Here is a 13,605-nt window from a genome sequence, read left to right as displayed (position 1 = left end):
TTATTATTGTTATTTATTTGTGAAGCAGGGGTGGTTCTGAGCAAAAGTCAGCTATTGCTGTAGCCGGAGACCGTACAGGCTTAACCCTTCCTCGCATTTCTGAGGTCTGAGTGAGGCAAATAACCCTTATAGAGGTGTAGGAGGTTTTATTTTATTTTATTTTATTAAAAGGAATCTGTGGAGTGACGTTAGGCTAACTGGGAGCTGATGAAGACTTAGAGTTGGGACGTGGAAGGAAAGCAAGGGTGAGAGTTGGCAGGGTTTACCTCTAGCTGTAACACAAGAACCTAAAGGGCTAGAAGGGTTAAGTGTTAGAAAACTGGTTGGGTCTAATTGCTGCAGGCTAGGACCAGGGATCAGGGGCCCTGTCATTAGGGTGAAGGGATGGACTTTGCTAAGATACGTCTGTACACACTGCTGAGAGGGGGAGGGATAGAAATGCCATAGCTAATAGTGGTGAGGACAGAGCTACCCATGATGGCCTGATCTGAATGAGAATCAGGATTGCTTGCTGGATGCAAAGCATCTGCACTCCCCTTGGCACTGCACTGATTGCCTCTTTAGGGTAGGAGGGAAGAGGAGCTGTGCCTCAGGCCCCAGAGTGTTTGGCCTGATGGAGAGAGTTCAAGTTCTGCTCCCTCCAGGTTGCAGAAAGAGTTCAAGGTTTGGTATTTGCTTCTATGCTAGCAAGCACTACCTGCTCTGCAGGGCAAAGAGTAACTGACTAGGGTGAGCAGAGTCTGCGGAAGAAGAGCATGGTTTGGGATTTGGTGTGTCCGATGAAGAAGATAAAAGGGTGGTCAGCTTTAAAAGTCATTGTTGGTGCTTTTGATCTCATCACCAAGACACCTGTGGCAGCTGCTGCCTCAGTACCTTCTTCATTGACCTCCACAAAAGCTTTGTGAATTACTTGTGAGATGAAAAGATCCTTCTTCACTGACATCCCTGTGAAATCAGCCTGAACTGGGTCAAAAGCATTTTGTATCCCCATGCTGCTCAAAGGGGATTTAAGGTCATAATTCTCTTCCAGCTTCAACTTGGGCAGGTACAAATCCACTTCAGCTTTCATCATATTGGCTGATTTGGTCCATTTAGCCAGTTTCTCATAGGTCAGCTCTCTTTCCACCTGCAGTGAGCTGGGGAAGAAAATAGTTGGAATGCGAAGGACAGAGACAAGACATGCACAGACCAGTGTCTTAATGCTTATCAAGAACATGTAAAACAAAACCGAGCTACCAGCAGTGAGTACCGATGGAATGTGCACCATATTCACAGGGCATGATCCTGCAAAGTGCCGAGTGACTTATACTCCTGTTTATTTTCTTAAGGGTGGTGAGGTGTAGGCCTGAACCCTGAGAGTAGTTTATTATTATTTTTTCTCTGGTGTGAAAAATATTGCTTTTTTGCAATGTGTGACTCATAATAATAGGCACTTGCTGTGTGTTATAACTTTTCTCTTAGTAGTAATAAATAAATAGAATGCATGGGAACTGATTACAAATAAAAATATGTTTGCCCTGATCTGTTTAGAATCTGAAACTGATCCTGGCATGGTCTTGAGTGGCTGTTGGCACCTTCTGGGTCAGGGTAGTCATCACTTAGTTTTAGAAAGCTCACCACAAACTATTAGGTGCAAATCCAGACTGCAAAGGACATAAAAATGAATTTATGCAGCCTTCAGGAGAAGATAACTCTAGGGCATGGTGATTCAGATGTGGTCCTTGCTTTCCTTTTGCTAGTCTGGCAATAGTAAAGAGGACACAAAATAGGCTGAGATAGTTGTGTGGACATAGGTTTTAGAAGTTATCAACTGTTATCAAATGCCCTATGATATCACAGTTTCTGAAACAAACATCAGAGCTATTCTATTGTAGTTTTGAAGCTTGTTCTTCTTCACTCTTTTAATCTGATTCTGATACTCTTTCATAGTGTATGTGGTGCAACAATAGGCCAACTTTACCAGCTCTAGACCTGTAGTGTTATCATTGATGTCATCTGGTAGGAGGACAAACATGCTGAGTTCATTTTCCACATATGACAGTTCAATGATTCTGAATTTCATGGTTGTTTCATGGAGTACAAAAAAATTATCTCTCAGAAACATCATCTGTACAGGTTTAGTCTTGGTCTGTGAAAAAATTCAGCATTAAAAAAATCCTTTATACATTAATGAATGATAAAATTTATTTGCTTCATTAGAGTGAAAGCAAAAATTTGAAAACAAGTATGAGACTCAGCAGCATTTGGATACCCAGGACCCTTTCCTTTGGACAGTATTGCATACACCCCCTTCTCAAAGTCTTTGGGATCTTTATAAAAAGTCAGCATAGGCACATGTGCTAACTACCTACCAGCTGAATTCCATGTAATATATTTTCTAATTTAAAGTAAAGGAGTTAGCTTTGATAAGTAAGTAACTACTGTTAAGGGTTTCATGTTTTCTCCGAAAGGTTATGTTATTTGAAGTGAGAGCCTTGACGGAGGGGAAAAAAGTGTTGACTTCCTTCCTTCCAGGTGATACTGATTGTCACACTCCACCATATTTTCTGTGACCTGTGCTGGCTTTTCCTCTTCCCCAAACTGTATAGGACTGGATTACTAAATGGAATTCAACTGCTCAATAAACTTCTGAATTCCTGTGCTATGTTATGTTCACAGAGCTGTTACTAAGTGCTAAAGTTTTATCTGTTTGCAGGCCTCGCTATTCTCCCTGTGAATTAAACCCTCTCTGGGCACCAATGTATTAGGTTTGTGTGGTAAGGTTTTGGTAGCAGGAAAGCTGCAGAGATGACTTCTGAAGTCATCAGAAGCTGCCTTTGTGCCAGGCAGAGACAGTTCTAGCTGACTCCAAGGCAGACCTGCTACTGTCCAAATCTGAACCAGTCAGGGATGTTGGTAGTGCCTCTAGGGTAACACATTTAAGAATGGGCAAAAACTTCTGGACAAAAGCAACTGGGAGAACCAAGTGAGAAAATGTGAGAGGAACAACTCTGCAGACACCAGGGTCAGTGAGGAAGGAGGGGGAGGAGGCACTCCAGGTGCTGGAGCTCAGATTCCCCTGCAGCCCATGGTGAAGACTGTGGTGGTACTAATATCCACCCTGCAGCCTGTAGATGACCCCATGCTGGAACAGATGGATGTGCCCTGAAGAAAACTGCAACCCATGGAGAAGCCATGCTAGAGCAGGCTCCTGACAGGACCTGTGGCACTGTGGAGAGGAGCCCATGCAGGAGCAGGTTTTCTGGCATCACCTGTGACCCTGCAGTGGACCCATGCTGGAGCAGCCCATTCCTAAGGACTGCACCCCAGGGAAAGGACCCATACTGGAGCAGTTCTTGAAAAACTGAAGACTATGGGAAGGACCCACATTGGATGTGAAGGACTGTACCCCATGAGTGGGACTCCACACTTGGGCAAGGAAAACGTGTGAGGAGGAGGGAGCGGCAGAGACAACACGTGATGAGCTAACTGTAATCCCCATTCCCAGTCTGCCTGCACTGCTCTGGGGCACAGCTGGAAGAATCAGGAGTGAAGTTGATCCTGTTAGGAAGGGAGGAGTTGGGGGAAGGTGCTATATATTTGACTTTATTTCTCATTAACCTACTCTGATTAATTGGCAATAAATTAAATTCATTTATCTGAATTGAGCCTGTTTTGACCATAAGGGTAATTGGTAAGTGATCTCCCTCTCCTTTTCCTGACCCATGATCTTTTCATCCTATTTTTCTCCCCCTGCCTTGTTGAATAGGGGGAGTGATAGAGGGTCTTGATGGACACCTGGTGGCCAGCCAAGTTGACCCACAGCAGCCATCTACCATGATGGATCCTAAAACTGCACATGTAGTGCAGTGGGTTTCGGGTACACAGTCACATCATCAACACAATTGCTTCACTTTGCCTGGCATAAAAAAGGTATTTGCACTCTTAATCCATGTCAAAGAAATGCTTGCTTCCATTGACAAATAATTTTGCTTGCTTTTGACACAGTCCAAAAAATGCATGCAGTCAGCTACTGGGAATTGTCAGCGTATGATAGTTTAAATACCGTTAGCTCAATAATGTCCCCTCAGTTAAAACTGAATAGGTCATACTCCCATACTCAGCTAAAATGACAAACTCCTGTGAAAATTCCCTGTGAAGTTTGATGCAACACCCAGGATGTGTGTGGAGAGAGCAGCTGGATCAGATCCCTTGAGCTCAGGGTCCCAAGAGCAGAAGAGAGTGTGTAAGCAATGCTTACAACTTGTGAAAAGTAACTTGGTCCCATTTGAAAATGCAAACATGGTACTTAGAGATATTTCATCATGTCCTTAAACTACTTAACTTGCTTTTCTTAACTTTAACTGTTCTCAAGTGTTTTGATACTGAGGACATATTGATTAAAAATCCTGTTCTCATGGATATATGTAAATAAGATAATGCTGACTTATTTTCAGAGTTGCTGTTCTCACTGAGTTTATACCACGTGCTCAGCTGTAAGAAGCGTTGCAGTGGCATATGAAATACAGGTTAAATATTTAGTCTTCAATAATAGTCATACTGACATATGACAACAGGCATATAGACAAGGAATTTACCTTGTTTAATCTGAAGGGCATCTCAGAAGTATTTTTCTCCAGAAATTTCTTTTCCCTTTGAAAATAAATGGCATTTACTAAGACAAACACAGCGTGAGAATGGAGAGATCCTGGAGGCAGCAGACTCTGTATTTTCCCTTCAAAATCAGACAAACAGGACTGTTATTTGAGTGTGACTGTGTAACTTACCAGTTTAATTGTGACTTCTCTGTGCCTAACACTGTTGCAAAAATGTTTGCATTTGAGAGGGGTTTTTTTTAGTTGTACATTTCTATGATGTACATATGGTAAAAATGGGGGTTTAAGTATCTCTGTATCTTTTACGTGGAGAAGTTATGTTAAAACAAGACCATCCCTGGAAGTATTCAAAGCCAGGTTGGATGGGGCTTTGAACAACTAGTGGTCTAGTGGGAGGTGTCCCTACCCATGGCAGAGGGATTGGAATTAGATGGTCTTTATGGTCCCTTCCAAGCTAAACCAATCTATGATTCTGTGATTAATTTTTTTAATATTGGAGCTTTGGTAGTAAACAGCATTGGAAAGTGGGTCAAGTGGTATAGCTTGAATGTTCTCTGAAATTGGTTGCAAGCAGCTGAAGAACACAGAAGTAAAACCCTCCCTAACTGAGGACTAGACAGTATCTGCCATGCATCCCTCTGAACAGCAATAATTCAAAGAGGCTACAACATAAAAAAATCAAAGGAAGGACGTTGTAAGGAGCAGAAGTTAGGTTTGGAGATAGGCATTCTTCAAGCTATTTAACCATACTTTGCTCATCACCTCCCTCCTCTGAGTTTCCATCTTTTGTGGAGCCTTGACTGCAAGAGCAATAAATCTGGAAATACAAATAATTTGAAAATGAGTCAAGAAAAAAAGCCATCAGAGTGATACTTACTCTCAGTTTTATTTTCAACCCATGAATTGATCTGTGCTCTGACTTGTTCTGCAGCTGTCTTAAAGTTTACAACTTGTGGCTTGGCATTGTAATAGCTTGTAATGAGCTGTAAGAACTTCTGAAAGATAGGATTTGAAAATGTATGCTTATTTAGTTAAATTTGACTTATAAAAATGCTAGAAATAATAACTTTGACAAATTAGACAATCAGCTAATACATAATTTAAGAAAATAAAATTTGTTCTAGATGAGATAACCCTTATCTTAAAGTCTGATACATTCTATACTAAATATTAAGTATGGACTGATCAAACTTCAGTCTCAAGGAAACTGTTACTTCAAATTTTTTGTGTTTGAAATCAAAGGTGCACATTTGTAATTTTGAAATATCCATGAAACAAACATTCTTAATCCTTTTTTTTAAATTTCTCAAAATGACATTTTTACATCATTTAAATACTTTTTTCCCAGCTTTGTGACATAGTGTTCAGTACTAGGTGGAAGAATAGTCTCATATAAAGTTGAAAAAGGCTTTTAGTTTGCTTCAGAGGTGAGGAACCTGCCAAAAGCTTGTGAGGACAATAGGGGATCAGGTATAAAGGGGAAGTTCTGGTTGAATAAAGTCAAGGCAGAAAAGCAGAATTAATGTTTGCATTGCTGTCTGGTGTGAAACAGTTAGTGGAGATTCCCAGTAGGAAATCCCCTAGATTCTCTGTAAAGCCTTAGTACATGAGATTATGGAGAAAATGTACAATACACATTCAGAAGGACAAATTGCTAATTACTCAGGAAACCAAACACACTCCAAGATCAAAGAACAGTAATCTCATTTAAAACCACCTTCCAAGGAACTGGAAGATGATTAATACAATGTCAGTTTTAAAAAGATTCCAAAGACACAGGTAATTACAAGCTCATGAGTCAGTATGGGGCAAATGAATAAGAATAGGTGTAGTGGGTGTATGAATTAACGTGACTTATCAGAGGAGTGTCAACAGCATTTTGTAATAGGAAATCCTAAATCTAAATCTGTTGGACTTTTCTGGAGGTGTCAGGAAGCACATGGGTAATAAGATTGAGCCATTACAGTCTTTTGGATTACCAAAAGGCATTTTGTAAGACTTCTCACCAAAGGGTGAGCATCTGTGGGACTGCAGAGATAGGTCATGTTTGAAAGACTGGAAAACAAGCGTAGGAGGAAATAATGTTCACAGTGAAGGGTTGTTACTACTGGAGTACCACAGGGGTATATGTGCTGGGGTCTGTGCTAAAGTATTTTTCTATAAAATCAAAAGCTAAATTATTACATTAAAATATATATATATTAACATATTCAAAATTGATCCAGTGAAGTGTAAAGTATAGAAAGGGATTATTACTCTTTAGGAATGAGGTCTTGAAGCTATAATGGACAGTTGCATGAAAAAAAATCTGCCTAATAGTGACAAAAAGGCAAATAAAAATTTTAGAGTTAGAATGAAAGGAGTAGGCAACAAAAGAGAGGCTTCTAGGATGACACCATGTAGCACTCTGGTGTGCCCCGCCCTGTTTGAGTTCTCAATGCTGGTGTGACTTCCCCAATCTCAGGAATGCTAGAGTATAAAAGACACAGAGACAGGGGATGAGGGTGCCCAGAGATGTGGAGAAGCATCCTTTAGAAGATAAACTAACCAGTAACGATGCCAACAGGCAGCAAGCTCAAAAGGCACAGGCACTTCCTACAATGTGTAGTTCAGCTGTGGAAATCCTGGTGCTGAGGGCTGAAGTACATTCAAAAGACAAGTCTGCAAAGTCTCGAAACAACAGCTCGTCAAAGTCTATTAAGTAGATGTGCCTTCTGGTTCACAAAGTCCCTGAGCTGCAGATCACTTGGTGACCACAACAGATTCTGGAAAAGCATCATTACCCAACATGCCCTTTTCTCACACACTTCCTAAACTGTTGCCCACTGCTGGAAAAAAAATGGACCTCTTGCGCGTCCAAGGATAGCCATGTATGGCTGTCTTCATATTCTCACTAAAACTTCAGTGCTATCATTTGGATTTTTTTTATCATCTCTATTGATAATCCCTCTTAATGTCAACATATTCTCAAGTAAAGATATTCAACTCACAGGTAGTAATGGGTAGGTCTTTTCCTTATACAGCCGGTTAGCACTCTTCATTCAGCAAGTAGGTGCTTCTCCTTTTGTTGATGACAGGAGCTTTTTGAAGCCAGAGTGGATGTTTTCAGCTCACTCATGCTCAAGATCCTTGGAAAGAGATACCAGTTAGTATGAAGTATTTTTTTTTGCTGTTGCACTTGCTAGGTTTATTTAAATTGTTCGGGTTTTTTTGATTAAAAATGAGTTTCAGGGAATCAATCACTTTTTTGTGTATGTTGTATGTTAGCAGCACTGCATATAACTGGATACATTGTTTTCTGTCTGTAGGGCAATGATCTGTTTCTGCAGTGCAGTGTAGGCCTTTGGGGACATCAGCTGGCTGTGCTTCCAGGAAGTTGAATCTCCTCATTTTTGTCATGGTCAGACCTAATTTTTAGTTTCACAAGACCTTTTAGATTCGCAAGGACCCATCAATGCAGGCTGCAGTTTTTGAGGAGGTGTTCTATTGTGATAGACACTGGTGTCAGACCATGGACTTACCAACTATTCAAATTATCCCTGTTTCACATGATTTCTGCTGTTGCTGTTTGGATTTTGGAGATAGCTTGTCCTGGATGTCATTGTTGATGGTTTTAGGGAGCATGAGCTTTCTTGCCAGCTGATGCCAGCTGTTGCTTTGCTAATGGAGGAATAAGTTGCTACCAGTCAGCTGTTCCCCATGAGCTGCCTGGGTCTCCTCCCCCGTGTCATATACCATGCCCTGGACACGAGACGCTGAGAGTCTCTGCCACTGACTCATGGTGACTTGTCATAAGATTGGTGAGGTGACATTCCTTGCTCTGATCTTTTCTCACTCATGCTGAGACATGGGCTGCTAGGAACGACACCTAGGAAAGAATTTGGTATCCAGAGGACACAGGATAGCAGAGGCTGAGTTTTGCCGTGGGATGGGAACAGAATGAAGAGGTAATAGAGTGAAATATCTGAAAGACAAGATTAGACAGACTTTGCCACAACTTAGGAAGTCAGTGAGTTGCTAAAATGAATGTGAATGTAATGATTCATCTTGGAGAATCACCCTGCACCATCTAGGGAGAGAATGATATAACCTCCTACCCCCTTTTGTTTCCAGTTTGTCTAATTTAATTTCTTTAAGCTTTCTTTTAGTTTCTATGCTGAAAAAAAAATGGCTTGTTCAAGTTTACAAGTTTTTCGTGTTTAGGGAGTTCCTTTGATGAAAAAGATCTGGGCAGTTTGTCCTGGTGGCAAGTCTTTGCGGAGCTGATGAGCAAGGGTGAGTTAACATGCATTACCTTAAAGGGAAATTTTGTCGACCTGATGTGTCCATGCGTAAGAAAGGTGGAAGAGTCTTTACTGGGTAGGGCTGGAGTGAGGTGTGACTGCAGTAGTTGTTTTTTGCTAACACTACAGAGAGAAAAAAACCAACCTGAAGCTGATAAGAGATAGAATTGTCCAAAGCATATTAGGACAGTTGTTTTCTTGGTATTTCAACAGCCCAGCTAAAACCAAGTAAGACAGTTTTAGGGCTAATCAAAATGCTGTTAGTGTCTGAGTTCTGATTTTGAAGGCCTGAGTTTATGAGTTTTACAGTAATATTATCTACTTGTTCACTTTTTCTATATAAAGTTCTTAATGAAGTGAGACAGTAGATAAGAGACTGAAAACAAGCAGATGTTAGAAGGCAAAAGCAGTAGCTGCATTGGACTATTCCATTCTCAGAGATTTTTATCTTAAAGTCTTTTTTTGTAATAAATACCATCTTTCTTTTCTTTGGTCTCCCTGGAGAAGGCCTTGTCTCAGATGAATCTCCTTCTCTTGCAGTCTGGTTAAAGTGAAGAACCTGTGATGATGATAAATGTTCATAAAGACAGCTTGTTTGCTGGAGATAAATATGCTCAAGGGTTGTAAATATTTTAGTTTTCTATGGTAATTCACCAGCCACATGTAATGATAGTTAGTCTAATAAAGTTATTGAGGACAAGTTATTGAGGACTCTCCAATAAATTTCTGTAACTGTATCATTACTATATAGATTTTAGCCCCATTGACTGCTTAATAATAGATCAATATTGTGACTCAAATATGGTTTTGTTTAGATAAGTGGTTAGTTTGTGCTTAGCTGCATGGAATCTATTTCCAGATCATAGCAAAACACAACAAAAAGCAAAGCACACTTCAGAGTCTTACTAATGTGACACAAATGTAAAACTCTGCATTTAATGTTTTTAAGTAAATGAGTATAACCTAAAAGAGTACAAATATTGAAAAATTCTGCAAAAGAGGGCCCACTGTCTCTCACAGGATCCTTCTGGACAAAACGTCCAGCATACACTGGATAAACATGTTACATAATGGATGAGCTATTGGCACACAGGTCAGTTACAAAGAGTTATAGTGAATGGGGTAACATCAGGCTGGCATCCAGTCACTAGTGGGATTCTGCAGGGCTTCATCATCAGCCCAGTTCTCTTCAACATCTTCATTAACGGCTTGGATGCAGAACTTGAAGGAATACTAAGTAAATTTGCTGATGACAAATTGGGAGGAGCCATCAACTCCCTCTAGGGCAGAGAGGCCTTGCAGAGAGACCTTGACAATAAGAGAGATGGACAATCACCAGTGATATGAAGTTTAATGAGGGCAAGTGCCAGATTCTGCACCTGGGACAGGGCAACCCTGTTTGTGTGTATAGACGAAGGAATGAGAGTCTGGAGAGAAGCCCTGTGGAAAGGGACCTGGAGGTCCTGGTTGATAGCAAATCAAATGTGAGTCAGCAGTGCCCCATCAGCCAGGAGGGCACAACATGCCCTGGGGGGCATCAGGCAAAGCATCACCAGCCAGTTGAGGGAGGGGATTGTCCTGCTTTGCTCTGCACTGTTGTGGCCTCACCTTGAATATTGTGTGCAGTTTTGGGCACCACAATATAAGAAAGACATAAAGCTATTAGAGAGTGTCTGGAGGAGGGCAACAAAGATGGTGAAGGGTCTGGAGGGGAAGTAGTATAAGGAGTGGCTGAGGTCACTTGGTCTGTTCAGCCTGGAGAAGAGGAGACTGAGGGGAGACCTCATTGTGGTCTTCAGCATCCTCACAAGGGGAACCAGAGGGGCAGGTACTGACCTCTTCGTTCTAGTGACCAGTGACAGGACTCGAGGTAACAGCATCAAGCTGAGTCAGGGGAGGTTTAGATTGGATATCAGCAAAAAGAATAGTGATTTCCAGTGCTGACCATGTAACTGGGGCTATTTCCTGTACCACATTATGGCAGGTCACTGTTCTCCCATATTGTTCCTTTCTGTTCCTCATAGGTAGAATAACAATGCAATTTATGTAGGAATCACATTGGTAATTTCAGAACTTACCTCAGCTGTCTGGGTTGCGGTGTCACCTTTTGCACCCAGATGGACCATAGCAAGAGCAGTTGCAATACTCCAAGGAGAAAAGAAAATGTTTTGTCCTTTGGAATTTTCGTTCAGCTTTTTGTAAAGGTCCAGAGTGAAGCTGTTGGTTGACACTGAGAGAGACTCCATTGATATACCTGAGACAAATGAGTGTCAGAGAGAGGTGATGACTACTTCTTCATATCTGTCAAAGAATACAAAGCTGTTATTGGGGCATTGCCTGCTCCCTCTCAAATACAGTCTGAGGGTGTCCCTGTAATGGGTAAAATACTGCACAGATGCCAAGTACAGTCAGCTAATAGGTCTCTTTTTAAGACCTGCATTATTTCTTCCTTCCACATCACTTTCAGTGTCCTCAGCTTTTTTATTTATTCTTTGTCAGTTGAGTACAGTTTTAGTGAGAAATGTTTTCACAGTCCAGACTTGTTTCAAAACCCCATTCACTCTGCTTAATTTTCGTAGAGTTATTCTTCGATTCTGAGAGAGTGAAACAAAATAATTTCTCGCTGTGCTGCTTTGGGCTTTTTTCTGTTTATTTAAACTTCGTGTGCTATTATTTTCCGCTGAAAAAAGCATGGTGAATTAATGTGACTCACTATATGTATCCTGATGGCTACTAGAGATATGTAGGGTTTTATACATTCTTGGTGTAGGTAAACCCACATTTGGAATCTGTAGCTGGATTTGTTAATTGCTGTTTTTCAAGTCTTACAGCTTACATAGAACCCCAAATAGTTACTGTTGTAACCAACAACAAATTTTCTCTGGTTTCCTGGTGATTGATCTGAATCTGCAGGTTTCCCATCCTTGTTCTGCTTCTTTTCTAAGTATGTTTTTACAGGAGAAAACCAAAGCAAACACATAACCACAACCCCAGGATTAAACTAATTTTAATCCATTAAACTAATGGATCCAGAACGAACCTGTGCTTCTTATTAGCATATTTTAGATCAGTCTAATACTTTGATAAATGTTAGGATAAACTCAGAAATTTCCACTGTCTTCACCAGCATAATGACTAGAAACATACAGTGAAGTCAGTGCAAGATGGCATCAGGTGAAAGGTTAAGCATTGGATCAACGACGGTAACCGGACATTTAAATCTATCTTTACCCACAATTTGTGTGATTAAATCAAAAACTGCAGTCCTTAAAGAGAACTGCCACAAAGTGTCAGAGATGCCTGGAACCTCTGGGGTCCTCAAGTTTTGTTTTCAAAGCTTCCTAGAATCTGCAACAGCTTTGAAGCATTCTTCAGAGGTGAATGCCACGCAGCCTGTCTCATGCTTAAGTATTTTTAGGATCTTCAAATGTGATATCTTACTGCTGTTCCTGGAGATGCTGATACTCTCAGAGCATATCCAGGGGACAGGGCTGAGCTGAATATTTTTACATGAAGGATTTCAAACTGACATCTCCTTCTCCTGTTCCCAGAGAGTGTCTGGGAAGCAATCAAGTATTTCTCAGGCTTGAGAGAGCGAACATGTGTGTATTTCTGTGAGGTTCCCTGGTCTCCTAACTGGTCTCCAAAGTCTCCTAACTTTGGTCTTCTGGCAAAGGAAAGGTCTGGATGCTTGATCCAGTAGTTGTTTGAAAGTAATAAATTAGAGGCTTGAACTAATATACCCAGTGCTGGGCATCCAAAACACTGTTCTAGAGAGTCATGTTGTCTTGTGTGTTCAATTCCATCATCAGTAGGAGGGTGTTCTCTTCTGGAGTTTGTTCTCAGTCCTCTGATCATAACTGACCAGTAGCCTGGTGATTAAAGCACCCTTTCTACAGGTGAGGAAACTTTCTGTCCTCCCAGGCTATGTAGGTTTTGCCCATCCTCAATTTGCATTCTGTCCATTGTGCCTTGGCACAAGGTTTTCCTAAGGGCTACACTTTGTACTAAATAATAAGCACTCCCTTCCTCTGCATAACTTCTATGCCATCTTTTAACTGCTCCATTCCAAAGAATTTGACATGAATTTTTAAGACTTCCAAATAAGAGCTAGTTATTTTGATATAAATATTTACACTACCTGAAATCCTGAGAGAGAGAAGGGTTAAGATCTGTCTTCAGTCAGGATCCATGACAGTCTGTGGGGCAACGAGTACTTTTGGAAATGAAGAAATGTTTGCACCTCCATTTTCTTATCTACATCCTCTTCTTGCATTAATGTGCACGTTACCTCACTTATTCCTAGTTCTCCTCTCTATCATCTGCTTTCAGAACTCAGAAAGAGGGGGAGACCTCCTGAATTCAAGGCCACTGTTTGTGGATGTATATCCTGGAACGTGAAGGCCAGTATGCCTTTTCCCCACAGATGTCCTCCACAACCTTGGTGTTTGGCCTGCAAAAAGTGTAGGAATTGCAGAAAGTAGATCAACCACCCTGTGTTGGCACAAGATATGTTGAAATAACTTTAGGGCTTCCTTTTCTTTTTACTCAACAAACTGGGGAAATAAATAGAAACTGGTCTCAAAGCTATGGCTAAAAGGGAATATTGAAATAGACTGTTGGTCTCATTCATCCTGTGGTTAGATTTGACAGGGAAAGCATTTGAATTCTTGTGGCACTCAGGTCAAATAAAGCCCTTACTTGGTACAGGGATATTTTGTATTTTT

The 13,605-nt window shown here is 40.9% G+C and overlaps 1 pseudogene; it reads right to left on the bottom strand.

Annotated features, from left to right (window-relative positions):
- Nucleotides 1–475: 475 nt before the first annotated feature.
- Nucleotides 476–13,029, bottom strand: LOC113953859 (annotated as a pseudogene).
- Between the last annotated feature and the right edge of the window lie 576 nt (nt 13,030–13,605).

The sequence above is a fragment of the Corapipo altera genome, unplaced genomic scaffold, assembly GCF_003945725.1.
Source record: "Corapipo altera isolate COAL_440 unplaced genomic scaffold, ASM394572v1 66, whole genome shotgun sequence".
NCBI classification, from domain to species: domain Eukaryota; kingdom Metazoa; phylum Chordata; class Aves; order Passeriformes; family Pipridae; genus Corapipo; species Corapipo altera.
This window is presented reverse-complemented; position numbering and strand designations above follow the sequence as displayed.